At 37.9% G+C, this 12935-nt stretch overlaps 1 long non-coding RNA gene and 1 pseudogene across 1 annotated transcript in view; both read left to right on the top strand.

Moving 5' to 3' along the window:
- The window catches only part of LOC118617892, a 28595-nt gene extending 15884 nt beyond the window's left edge, over positions 1-12711 (top strand). Inside the window, exons 3-4 of the long non-coding RNA XR_004956865.1 lie at positions 2181-2240; positions 12547-12711. This is a non-coding gene — a long non-coding RNA (uncharacterized LOC118617892). The remainder of the gene's footprint in view (positions 1-2180; positions 2241-12546) is intronic.
- Positions 10931-11055, top strand: LOC118618039 (annotated as a pseudogene).
- Positions 12712-12935: the final 224 nt, after the last annotated feature.

Below are 12935 nucleotides of genomic sequence, written 5' to 3'. Positions count from 1 at the left end.
ATGAGAAAGGTTTAATGCTAAAGCTGTATATCTCTGTGACCTCTAACCACCAGAACACCAAAGGACTGATTCCATTTTGTTAGTTGAAACACTGATTTTAATGACTGATTTACATCGCCTCTATGTTCTACTTTATTGGTTTTCAGAAAACTGATGTTGATGGAGAAAATTCAAAATTAACTATCCCTTTCTAGATTTCATCATACTGTATATGGCTCTAAACAGCTCTCAGAATGGCTTCTTTTCTTTTTTTAAATTTAAAGTGTAGACCTTAACCAAATGTCCCTGAATGATAAAGGAGAGTTGCCCACCCATAATTAGCTTTTGTAAATATCAAGCCAAAGGTCGGAACAAAGGTCATCTGATTTCTATTTTTTGTGAAGAAAACAAGGGTTTTAGTCACTATGACTGATTTCAGACTAGTAGCTAAGGATGAGGTCATTGTTTCCTTTTAAAGCAGAGACTAGAAATGGAATGAATTTAGAAGTATTACAGAAACAATTACATTAATATTAATATCAAATAACAGCTGATAGTTTTGCAGCAGTTACAAATACCTATGATCCTTGTTTTAGATTTTGTGAAGTGCTTTGCACTGTCAGATAAGTGATGCTGGGAGAGCGGCTCTTGAGAAGATCGCTGATGGCATCACGTCACTGTGCTTCGCACTTTTGAAAGATGTCATGCCACACAAAGTTGCCATGCCACACTCCGAGTCAAAACAAGTAGTTTGGTGCATCCAGAATTTTCACAAGGCAAAAACCCCCTCAACCTTTGACTCTATTAGCATTCATTTACCAAACTAAGCAAACATTGAACAATATAAAAGGACTATAAAGCCCATGTGAGAAATGAGACAAAAAGATTTGCACTTCTGTTGAAATTAAATATTATGAAGTTGAGACTATTACCTTTTAAACCAAACAGTGAATTTAAATATGTGTGTACCGAGTGATGAGTTAGCACTTCCTCATGAGCCACAGGAAAGAGGTGGGTGATCAACTATCTTAGGTTCCCAGGGACTGAGAAAGGCTCAAGGATATGAAGCTTGCAATTTTATTTTTATTTTATATTTTTATCCTCACCGGAGGACATTTTTGCATTTATCTTCAGATAGAGCAGGAGGGAGAGAGGGAGGAAGAAAGAGAGAGGAACATCCATGTGAGAGAGACACATCGACTGGCTGCCACTCACACGACCCTGGTTGGGGCCGGGGGACAAACTGCAACTGAGGTACATGCCCTTAGCAGGAACCGAACCCGGGACTCTCTGGTCTGCGGGCAATGTTCTACCCGCTGAGCCAAACTGGCCAGGGCGAGGCTTGCAGTTTTAAAATCAGGACCATCTCAGGCAAATTGGAATAAGTTGGTCACCCTAGCTGGAAGCAATCTTTGAAGCCATCTAGTCCTAAAATCTTATTTTACAGTTGAAAAAATGAGGCCTATAGAAATGAAAAGACCTACCTAAGATGTCTGTAGAATTATTTTTCTCCTTATTCTTATCAATGTCTGGTCTTCTATCAGTTTCTCAGGTCACATAAATTTAGACCATAGGCTTATGCAATAAAAGCAAGTGGCCCTTCTCATCAAGTGGTCCTAGGATGGGCTGAACATAGAGTTGAGTGACTCAAAGAGTAGCTATTATTCTTCTTAGATTTAAAGGTCACTTGGTTGGCTGTGGGAATACCTGGCTACTCTTCTAGATGAGTGGAGGACACTCTTATCAATAGCTGAAACATTGTTCTGCACCTTTGAGTGACACTACAAAGTCCCAAAGACAGAAATGAAGCATTCACAGTCACAGAAGGGGAAAACTAGTTTCTGAGACTATACCAGGAATTAACAGTGTTTCAAAAGTGGGGGACAGGTTGCTGACACTTGTTTATTTGGGTCATAAGGAAGTAGAAAATGTAATTGGATCATTCAGCCTGATTTAGGGGCTTCATTTATAGTCACTTGGAGGAGGGTTTGCCTTTCCAAATGAGGACCATGGAGGGTAGCAATTACTTAAATGAATGAAGGGGCTGAGTGGGAGGTATTACATAGCTGTGTATTGATGAGTTAGGCAGTGGAATGGGATAAAGACTGCTTTCAGCATTTTCTTCAAGTCATTCCACAGAGATGACTGCCTGTACCAGAAAGAAAAGGAGAACTACTAACTACTTATTTCCATTCATCAAGGAGAATATTATAGAACTGAAGAAGAGAGACCAAACATAGCAAAAACATTGTACAAATAAGGTAAGACATGCTCAAAATAGGACAGATGGAGGCAAGGGTAGTCAAAGCCATGCAGAATCCTGTTATAAGACTTTTCTTCCACTGAAATAGAGAACTGTTTCTTCTACCCCTGTTTTACCTGCCAAACACATTACCCCATCTAATTTTACTGGACTCTGCTATACTCATCTTTAGTCTCAGCCTAAATATCACTCCTTAGGAAAGTCTCCCTAAACACCCTGATTCTATGTTAGGTCCCCCTGTTAAATGCCTTTATAACATTATGTACTTTGGTTTATCAAAATTTGATTCAAAAATAAAACTTAGCATAAATTAAATTATAATAATTTAATGTCTGTAATTCTGCTAGACTCTAAATTCCTTGTAGGCAGACACTCTGTGTTTCTTGGTCATTGTTGATTGAAGCTCCTGACAAATAATAAGCACTCAGTAAATGTTATTTTTCAGGTTAATGAAACAACCATTTAGCATGAGTTCAGGTTTTCAGATTTTGTATAGACTTCCTATTATATGTATCTGTAATAAGTGGAAAAATCAGTAAAATTTATTATATGAAAAAACATTTCCAATGTATGTATATAATATAATATTGCTATTATTAGAACTGGCTGTATAGAAAAACAACTGGATGGAAATGTTGGCTCTCAAACTATCTCTGGAAAGTTACTCTGAAGAAGCCTCTTTTCTGTCATTTGAACAATGAGGATGATTGTATCTACTTTAAAAGTCTCCTCTGAGGATTAAATGAAATAATACAGGACAAACATTAAGCACAATAACTAAAACATGATGTGTTTTCCATAATTACTAAGTTATTAATTTGAGTTTCCATAATTATTAGGTTATTAATTTGAGTAATTAAAAATATAGACACAGGCAAATGCCCCAAATTTCTCAAGACAGTGGAAAATGTAATGGACTATGTGACTAGAAACAGGGATTTAATTCTAGTTTTTCCACTGAGTCATCATATGACTTGATGCAAATTACAACTACCTCTAGGCCTAAATTTCTGCAAAATGAGAGATTTAAGAGGTTCTTTTAGCCCAGAGGTGTAGCTCAGTGGTTGAGGGTCGACCCATGCACCAAGAGGTTGCTGGTTCAATTCCTGGTCAGGGCACATGCCCAGGCTGTGGGCCAAATCCCCAGTGGAGGGCATGTAGGAGGCAGCCAATCAATGTTCTCTCGCATCGATGTTTCTCTCTCTCTCTCCCTCTCCCTTCCTCTCTCTCTAAAATCAATAAAGAAAAACATTTTAATAAAATAAAATAGATTGTTCTTTTAGGGGCCATGGTGAGAATCAGAGTGCGGTGAATATCCTAAATTTATATGCAATTGAATGTTTACATGGTCGTTTTTAAAAGCATACCTATATCTTTCATTATATCTTGAAGAGATTGTGTTGCAAGTTGAGTTCCTGGAAAGCAGACTCTAGATGCAGATTAGGGTGCAGGTAGTATAGAAGAAAGTATCCTTAGCAATAACACCTGTTGGGGAAGGGAGAGAAACAGGATTTGGCAGAGGAAGAAGTAAGCAATCAAAGTCCTTGGCCAAACCTTCTATGGTGGATGTTTTGATAGATTCTGTGGGATAGACATTACCAATATGACCATGTCATGATTTAGAAGAGAGTGTGGTGGACACCTCTGGTACTATCTTCCCAGCCTCCCTCCCCTATGAACTATTTCTCTCATTCCATCCCTCAGTTTACAGGGTAGGTGCCATGTTCTTGCAGACTCTGCCACCTCACCACTGTTGGTTTCTCCAGGGTTCAGTATTTAACTGAAACTGAGCCAATTTGAGTCAATTTTTAAGTTTACCTGGGAAGATAGTCAATCTGTGGTGATAGGGGACAAAATGTGAAACTCAGGATCTGGCATTGCTCATGACTTCTGTGAGTGAAGGAGTTATGATGGACTTCAAAACCCACCCATGCATGTTATAACAGAATTCAGTCTTTAAGAAGTCATAACAATCCTAAATATATATGTACCTAACAGCATAATTTTAGAATCCTTGTTGATTGTCACAGCCATATGTTAATGTAGGCTCCTCTTTCTAGCTCTGTTGCTTTGGGCTGGGGAGCCTGGCATGAGGTCAAGACCCCACGCTCCTCAGCGGGTATCTTTGCAGCAGAGATATCCCTCTGGATTCTCAGCTGCTGCCTGTGAGTTCAGGACCAGCCCTTTATGTATCTCTGCCCTTCCCACCAGTCTCAATGTGGTGTCTTCTGTAAATCCCTGGTTATAAGACTTCTGTTTGGCTAGTTGTCAGTGATTATTCAGGTTGATTGTCCTATATTTTAGTTGTAATTCTAGGCTGGTTTTGGGAGGAGATGAGTGTAGCTTCCACCTCCTCTACCTCCATCTTGGATCTCCCCCTAACAACATAATTTAAAGCAATTTGGTAAAACTGGAAACAAATAGATAAATCCACAATTATAGCTGGAGAATTTAATACTCAGTAATTGAGAGAACAAGAAGACAGAAAATTGGTAAGGTATGGAAGGTTATAGAAAACATGAATACTATCAACCAACTTGAGCTAGTTGACATTTATAGAACATTCAACCCAACAACAAAAGAATATACATATTCTGTAAACACATATGGAACATTCATCAATGTAGACCATCTTCTGGGCTATAAAACAAACCTAAAGAAGTTTAAAAGATTGAAATTATATAGAGTATGTTCTCTGACTATAATGGAATTAAGCTGGGAATCCATAATAGAAAGACATGTGGATAATCCACACATATTTTGGGAAGTAAACACAACAACCTTCTAAATAATCCATGTGTTAAAAGAGGAAGTCACAAAGAAAATTAAAAAACATTTTGAACTAAATAAAAATAAGAATGCAGCCCTGGCTGGGTGGCTCAGTGGGTTGGAGCATCGTCCCATATACCAAAAAATTACAGGTTTGATTCCCAGTCAGATCACATACCTAAGTTGCCAGTTCAATCCCCAGCCAGGGTGGGTATGGGAGGTAACTGATCTCTTTCACATTTATGTTTCTCTCTCCCTTATCCCCCTACCTTCTTGTCTCTCTAAACTCAATAAACATATCTTTGGGTGAGGATTTTTAAAAATGAGTGTAATACATGAAAGTGTGTGGGACTCATCTAAGGCAGTGCTATAAGGCAGTGCTATATGTGCAATTAATAGATAAATGCTTGTATTAGAAAAGAAGAAAGGCCTCAAATTCATAATCTAAGCCTTAAGAATCTAGAAAGAGTAACAAATTAAACCTCAAAACAAACAGAGTTGAGGTAAAAATAAGGAGTAGAAATCAAAGAAATTAAAACAAAGAAAATAGAAAAAAATTAATGAAACAGAAAGCTGGTGTTTGAAAAGATCAATATAATTGATAAACTTTTACGCAGAGTGAGCAAAGCGGGGGGGGGGGGGGCGAAAAATGACTAATATCAGAAATGAAAGAAGGGACATTACTATCGATTCTACAGATATTAAAAGGGTAAGAGATTATGAACAACTCTGTGTCTATACATTCAATAATTATGATGATATCAAACAGCACAGGCAAAATTAGCTAACCTGTATAATCCTTATTTATTAAAGAAATTAGTACTTCTTACTAACCATTTAGAAAATAAATAACACCAAGTGTACACAAACTCTTCCAATAAATAGAGGGAACACTGATCGACTCATTTTACCTTGTTACCAAAACCGGACAAAAATATTACAAATAAGGAAAACTAAAAATCAATATCTCTCATGAATAGATGCTAAAATTGTCATCAAAATGTTAGAAAAGTAATCCAACAATATAGCAAAAGAATAACACATTACAACTAAGTGGGGTTTATCCTGGAAATACAAGGCTGGTTCAACATTCAAAAATCACTGTTGCCCTGGCCGGTTTGGCTCAGCGGTTAGAGCGTCAGCCTGTGGTCCTGAGAGACCCGGGTTCGGTTCCCGCTAAGGGCATGTACCTCGGTTGCAGTTTGTCCCCGGCCCTGGTCAGTTGTGCGGGTGGCAGCCACTCGATGTGTTCCTTTCACATCGATGTTTCTCTCTCTCTCTCTGTTCCTCTCTCTCCCTCCCACTCTACCTGAACAAAAAAAAATGGAAGGGTGTCCTCGGGTGAGGATAAAAAAAAAAAAAAAAAAAATCACTGTAACTCACCATATCAGCAGAGTAATGGGCAAAAAAATACATAATACTTACAATAGATGCAAAAAAGCATTTTATAAAGTATACATTGTGGTTTAAAACAACAATAATCACTCTTAGCAAACTAGGAATAGAAGGAGACTTCATCATCCAGATAAAAGGCACATACAAAAAATGTACAACTAACATCATATAGTGAATTAATAGTGAACTATCAAATGCTTTCCCCAAAGAACTGAGGAAAAAGCAATAATATCCACTCAATAATATCCACCACTTGTGTTCAACATCATGCTGGGGGTCCTATTTAATATAATAAGGCAAGATCAAGTAACTATTGATACATGCAAAACCATTGATGAATCTCAAATACAATTACCCTCACTGGAAGAAGTCAGACTCAAAAGGCTACATATTGATTTCTTATGACAATCTGGAAAAGAAAAAAATATGGGAACAAAAAACACATCAGTGGTCACCAGAGGCTGAGGTCGCAGGCAAAATTTGATTACAAAGTGTATGGATAAGTTTTAGAGGATGATAAAATCATATATTTTGTTTTGTAATGGTGGTTTCATGACTATATGTGTGTGCCACAACTTGTAGAATTGTATACAAACGGTATATTTTACTCTATGTAGATTTTAACTCAGCACACCTCACAGAGAAAAGAAAACCCACCCATAGAGAGGAAGTATGATGCAGGTTTGCCTTTAGAATAGAATTCTGGTGTTTTGTCTGTGGTTGCAATTGTTTCAGAAATTGGGATGTATCTCCAGTCTTTTTGGAGTTTGGTTATTTATATATTCTATGGATTACATGAGTGACCCAAAATATTTATAATTTAATCTTCATATTTTTACCCAACCAAGTTCAAATTAGATTTCTATTACCTGCAACAGACAGTCCCGAGTAATGCATGGAAATAGATACCTGTAAGTAACTGTTATATGAGAATGTGTGAGAAGTGCTATCACAGAGGTAAAAATTATGTGGGAGCAGAGAATAGAAAGTGGTGAAGGCTGACGGGGGGCATCAGGGATAGATACTGAGTGGCCTTGAAAGCTTTGCAGCTGGAGTCCAGGAGAGCACGCTCAATTTGAGGGCACAGCAGGAGCATGTGCAGAGGACGTGACTAAACAGATGAATGAGAATTGTAGTGTCCTCAAGGATAAGAGGTACTGTAGGGCTGAAATGCAGAGACCATGGAACCAGGCAAATGGTGGAAGATAAACTTGGAAAGGTAGACTTTTACCAGCCAGCAGAGAGATATTCCTGTATGCAAGTATTTGAGCTTTATAGAGTTCTATGAAGGGTAGGGGTGTATAGCATATTTTGATAAGAATTTCTTTTTTTAATTTTTATCCTAACTCAAGGACATGTTTATTGATTTTAGGTGGAGGAAAGAGAGAGAGAAACATTCACATGAGAGAGAAACACTGGTTTGTTGCCTCTTGTAAGTGTCCCAACCAGAAATTGAACACACAACATTTCTTTAGTGTATGGGATGACGCTCCAACCAACTGAGCCACCTGGCCAGAGCTCACATAAGACTTTTTGAAAGATAATTTAGATGCAGTTTGAAGAATGATCTTACAAGATTAGGGGTAAATCAGTTGGGAGGCAGTTGCTCTAGATTAGAATGCCTAAGGATGGCATACCCTGAATAGATAGAGAGTATGATGATGTTGATCTTTATTATTGTTATAGAAATTACCATTTATTTACCACTTCCTAAGAGCCAGGCAGGCATTGTGCTACAATGCTTTAAATACATTGATCTCATTAATAATATCTAAAAGGTAGATATTATTATGCCAAATGTAGTGGCCAATGAGTTTTCACTTAGTCCATGTGGGTAGGACAGGCCCCATTGACTTTCCCACCTTCCCAGAGGTGGGGACATTATGGATGGCCACATGTCCCAGGTTATCTAACAAACATATTCTTTCCCCCTCTGGCCACAGCAAATAATGAAGGACAGGCATATACCTCATTTTATTTATTTAGATTAGTCCCATGACGGCAGAAATTTTCAATAAGAGAAGATGAATTTCATATGCTTTTGATAAAGGATAGAACAGAGCTACCTGAAACCATTTGTTAATGGATATTAATTCTTTAGCCCTCCATTTCCTGATGGTTTTTCTTTAAACTCAGTTCTAAGAAACATTCTGTGAAAAAGTGTTCTATTTTACACATGACCTTTGTTTATGTTTACACATAAACATTGCATACTATATATCCTCCTCAGAACTTAAAGGCTCTGCAGTAGAGACATCTTTGTTTAATTCAGCTTTCTCGAAGGTATGCAATGAAAGTGCCCTCTTTGCTCATTTATTGCTTACTATTTATCATGTTTTGGGAAATACAACTGTAGGCATTTATCTGCCTAACTGTAGTTAGACCATTCAAGATTTTAATAGCAGGATAAAAGGCAGTGCTCACCTTATCTCCTATTTCTTTTGAAGCTGCCTTTCTTAGCTTTTCCCCTCTAACACTTTAAAAGGTGTGGATCAGCCCGACCAGTGTGGCTCAGTGGGTTGAGCATCATCCCATGGATTGAGAGGTTCCGATTCGATTCCTGATCAGGGCACATGTCTGGGTTGTGAGAGCGATCCCCGGTTGGGGGTGTGCAGGAGGCAGCCAATCTATGTATTTCTCTCACACCAATGTTTCTATCCCTCTCTCTCTCTAAAATAATAAAAATTAATAGTAATAGTAATAATAATAATAATAATAGGTGCAGATCATGCCCTGGATGGTGTGACTGAGCGTAGTCCCATACACCAAGAGGTCACTGGTTCCAATCCCAGTCAGGGCACATGCCTGGGTTTCCAGCTCGATCCACATTTGGGGGCATGCAGGAGGTAGCCGATTGATATTGATGTTTCTATCTCACATTGATGTTTCTATTTCTCTCTCCCTCTCTCTAAAGTCAATAAAAACATATTTTTTAAAAAAGGTGCAGATCATGATATAAAAACAAATTATAAAATGTAAGAGATGGGTATGTTTTTATTGATTTGGACTTATGCAACCCCATATAACACTTTTCTGCTGCCTTTAGGGGACACTGGAATTCATCACTTGACAACTGTGGAGAATACAGAGTTGCATTTAGCTTATAATTGTGCTCAAGACTCCAAAAGAAGAGACTTTGATAGATTATTTAAGAAAAAGAATGATAACGTGAGATAGAAGTAGAATTTGAATTCTCAGAAGCCCAGTTACCCAAGGATCTCAGTTTGAATCTGGAATGTGAAATAGGCCTAAGGAGTAATTGAGAAAATGCCCAGGGTGCCTGGGTATGGCAAATCCAGCTGTAAAAAGTCCCAACCATTGCTATTGTCATAGAACATTCTTGTTGTTCAAGTGATGTGTCTGAGAAACATTCCATCAACTTATAATTCATTTCAAATTCCTTTCCTTATAACGTTTGATGAAGTGATCCATAATATGCAATAAAAGCGAGAAAAGGAAGAGCAACATTTTTTCTGAAAGTGAAAAGCATTTTACAAGATATAAATAAAATCAGGTTTATAGAAAAGGTCATCAATGGGGCACCTGTGACTAACATGGGATCTGAAATAATACCAGTGATAATTAGAAACATTTCTTTCTGAGGCATTTCAAATGCAAAGGAATTCGTCTCTCCTCAGGAAACTTCACAGTGTTTTGCTGATGACAAACTGGTGTAATAAAAATAAAGACACATTGAAATGGAATTTTTACAATTGTGATTCTTAAACACTTAGCACTGCTATGGAAAAAAAAAACAATACACTTTTATATATCCAAGTTATCTTATTTTAGCACTGTTTTGCAAACAATTGAGAAGGCTTAACAATCAATCCAAGTTAAAATTAGCTCAAAACACACACTCTCTGAATGAATTCAATTGAACGTGCTTAGAGAATATAAGACAATTTTAGTTTTTTATTTAGAAAAACCCACAACTGGTGTTTCTCATCTTGTTTAACAGCTTTTTGCCTACAGAAGGTGTGGAAATTATAATAGAAACTTCTAGAACATATACATGCCCTAGAGATGACGGTGATTTTGAAGATGAAACAATATGAAAGAAAAAACAATGGGCAGTGTTTCAGGAGTAGATATAATCTCTGCTCTGAAAAAATTTACAAGTTATTGGGTGGGAAACACACATGTACACAACTGAACACAATTAGGAGTATTATAGAGAATGAAAACCATCCACACAAATTATTTCTACATGACCTGATTTTACTCTTCACTGTTGTCTTCAGTAGAACATTGTCATTCCTGTGTCAGGGGAGGAAAAATTACATTTTCCCTCTGCCCTCCTAGTTTCTTCAACTGGAACCCTATAAATTAGATGGTCAAAAACCAGATTCACAGGAAAAAAATAAACAGAAGATTATTAAACATGTGCATCCCACTTGCAAATGGAAATGTTCAGAGATGACTAACTCAAAGGGGTGGTTAGAATTTGGGATTATGTAGCATTCTTTTTTTTTTTTTTTTTTTTAATGTTTTTTATTGATTTTTTAGAATGAGGGGAAGGGAATACTTACCTGGCAGGGGAAATACCATGATTACGAAGGTGGTTTTCCTAGGGCGAGGCTTATCCATTGCACTCCGAATGTGCTGACCCCTGTGATTTCCCAAATAAAATAAAATAATAAAAAAATAAAAAAGAAAGAGAGGAAGGGAGATAGAGAGATAGAAACATTGATGTGAAAGAGATACATTGATCTACTGCCTCCTGCATGTCTCCTACTGAGGACTGAGCCTGAAATCCAGGCACGTGTCCTGGCTGAGAATTGAACCAGGATCTCTCAGTTCATAAGGTGATGCTCAATCCACTGAGCCATACAGGCTAGGCTTATGTAGTGTCTTAATAAAAGAACAACAAAGTTTTAGAGAATTGATAAGGCAAGAACTTTGAGATTCTAGAGTGGCAAATTGGGGGAAGGTAAATATATGGAGGAACTAATGGAAGATAAGGGCTAGTTAGTAAAATGCCATCTCTGGGTTGGTAAGAGTCTAGAGCAGTGGTTCTCAACCTTCCTAATGCTGCGACCCTTTAATACAGTTCCTCATGTTGTGGTGACCCCCAACCATAAAATTATTTTTGTTGCTACTTCATAACTGTAATTTTGCTACTGTTATGAATCACCATTGGAAATATGTGTTTTCTAACAGTCTGAGGCGACCCCTGTGAAAGGGTCATTTGACCCCCAAAGGGGTTGCGGCCCACAGGTTGAGAACCGCTGGTCTAGAGTTTTTCCTGGTAACTTCTGTTTTTCTAGAAGGGGGGTGGGGGGCACCTTTAAAAAAAAAATCTGTTACTCTCAATTGCCTTCAGCTCAAAATTATCCTTATGTCAAAGTGGCATATTTATATGGGGCTGGCATATTATGCTACTCTTGTCTAGGATGCTCTTACCTTAGAAGACAAAAGTTACAAATAACTTTATTGTTCATTCTAGGAACTTCCTAAAAGATCTATCAACTCTTTCATAGAGAGTATCCCAGTATATACCTCAAGACCTCAGAACTCCTTACTTCAAAATATTTTCTGAGTCTACCAGTCCTAAACTATCATGATGATCCTTACTCAATTCGAACCAAGCCTCTTTGTTGAAAGACCTGCTATAAATCGGACTTTAAAATCCTGTAAATATCTGAGCTTCTCTTTTTCCCCTATGAGATGCTACTATGGCTGTTGGGGCAGTGCTCTCCCTTACCACAGTTAGAATAGTCTTATTACAGGTTATTTTGGTGATATTTTTAGCAGCCAGCATTGTATAGTCATGGAGGTTCCAACGAGATTCAGTTATAATTGGGACTCCTTAGCACTCAGGTTTGACTTGAACATAGCTGTTCTCCTGCAGCCCTTCAAGCCTTCTCTGAGCTCACCATGGGGTGAATCTCACACTAGGTCAAACTTTGGTTTCTTTTCATTGAGTACCCAGAACACAGATTTTATTTATTTTTTTAGGAGTAAGGAACCACTTTCAGGATCCTTTTTGATTATCTGATCATATTTTTAAAAAACTACTATCTTTGGTGGAAATATGCTTTGTTAACAACACTATTATTTATCTCGTCTGTGGTTTAAATTTTGTTCTTTCCTCTCTCCTAAGATATAAATAATCATTATGAGCTCCTTTACTGCAGAGGCCCAGATTCCTGGTGCTGGCATCCACAGGGGGAATATCAAGTCAGAGCAGAAGCTTGCTGGACCAAGGAGTTATTAAAATATATATGGAATGATCAGCCTCATCATTTCCTGCTTTGTCCTTCCCCTCCCTGGGGAGATTGTTTCCTTCCCATGCTGACCTATGGGTTGGAAAGGTAAGAACCTTAAACCCTTTTCTACGGGGATGATAGCAAATGGTGAATAAGAGTTGCTGGGTGTGTGGTGGGGGGAGTGTTGTGTCTTAGTCTGCTCAGGCTTCCATAACAAAATATCCTAAACTGAGTGGCTTAAAGGACAGAAATTTATCTTCTCAGTCTGGAGGCTGGAACTGTAAGGTCAGGGTGCCAGCATGGTTGGACTTTGGTGA

This window comes from Molossus molossus, unplaced genomic scaffold (assembly GCF_014108415.1).
Source record: "Molossus molossus isolate mMolMol1 unplaced genomic scaffold, mMolMol1.p scaffold_m16_p_5, whole genome shotgun sequence".
NCBI lineage: Eukaryota > Metazoa > Chordata > Mammalia > Chiroptera > Molossidae > Molossus > Molossus molossus.
The sequence above is the reverse complement of the archived record's forward strand: the minus strand, read 5'-3'. Positions and strand labels throughout refer to the sequence as shown.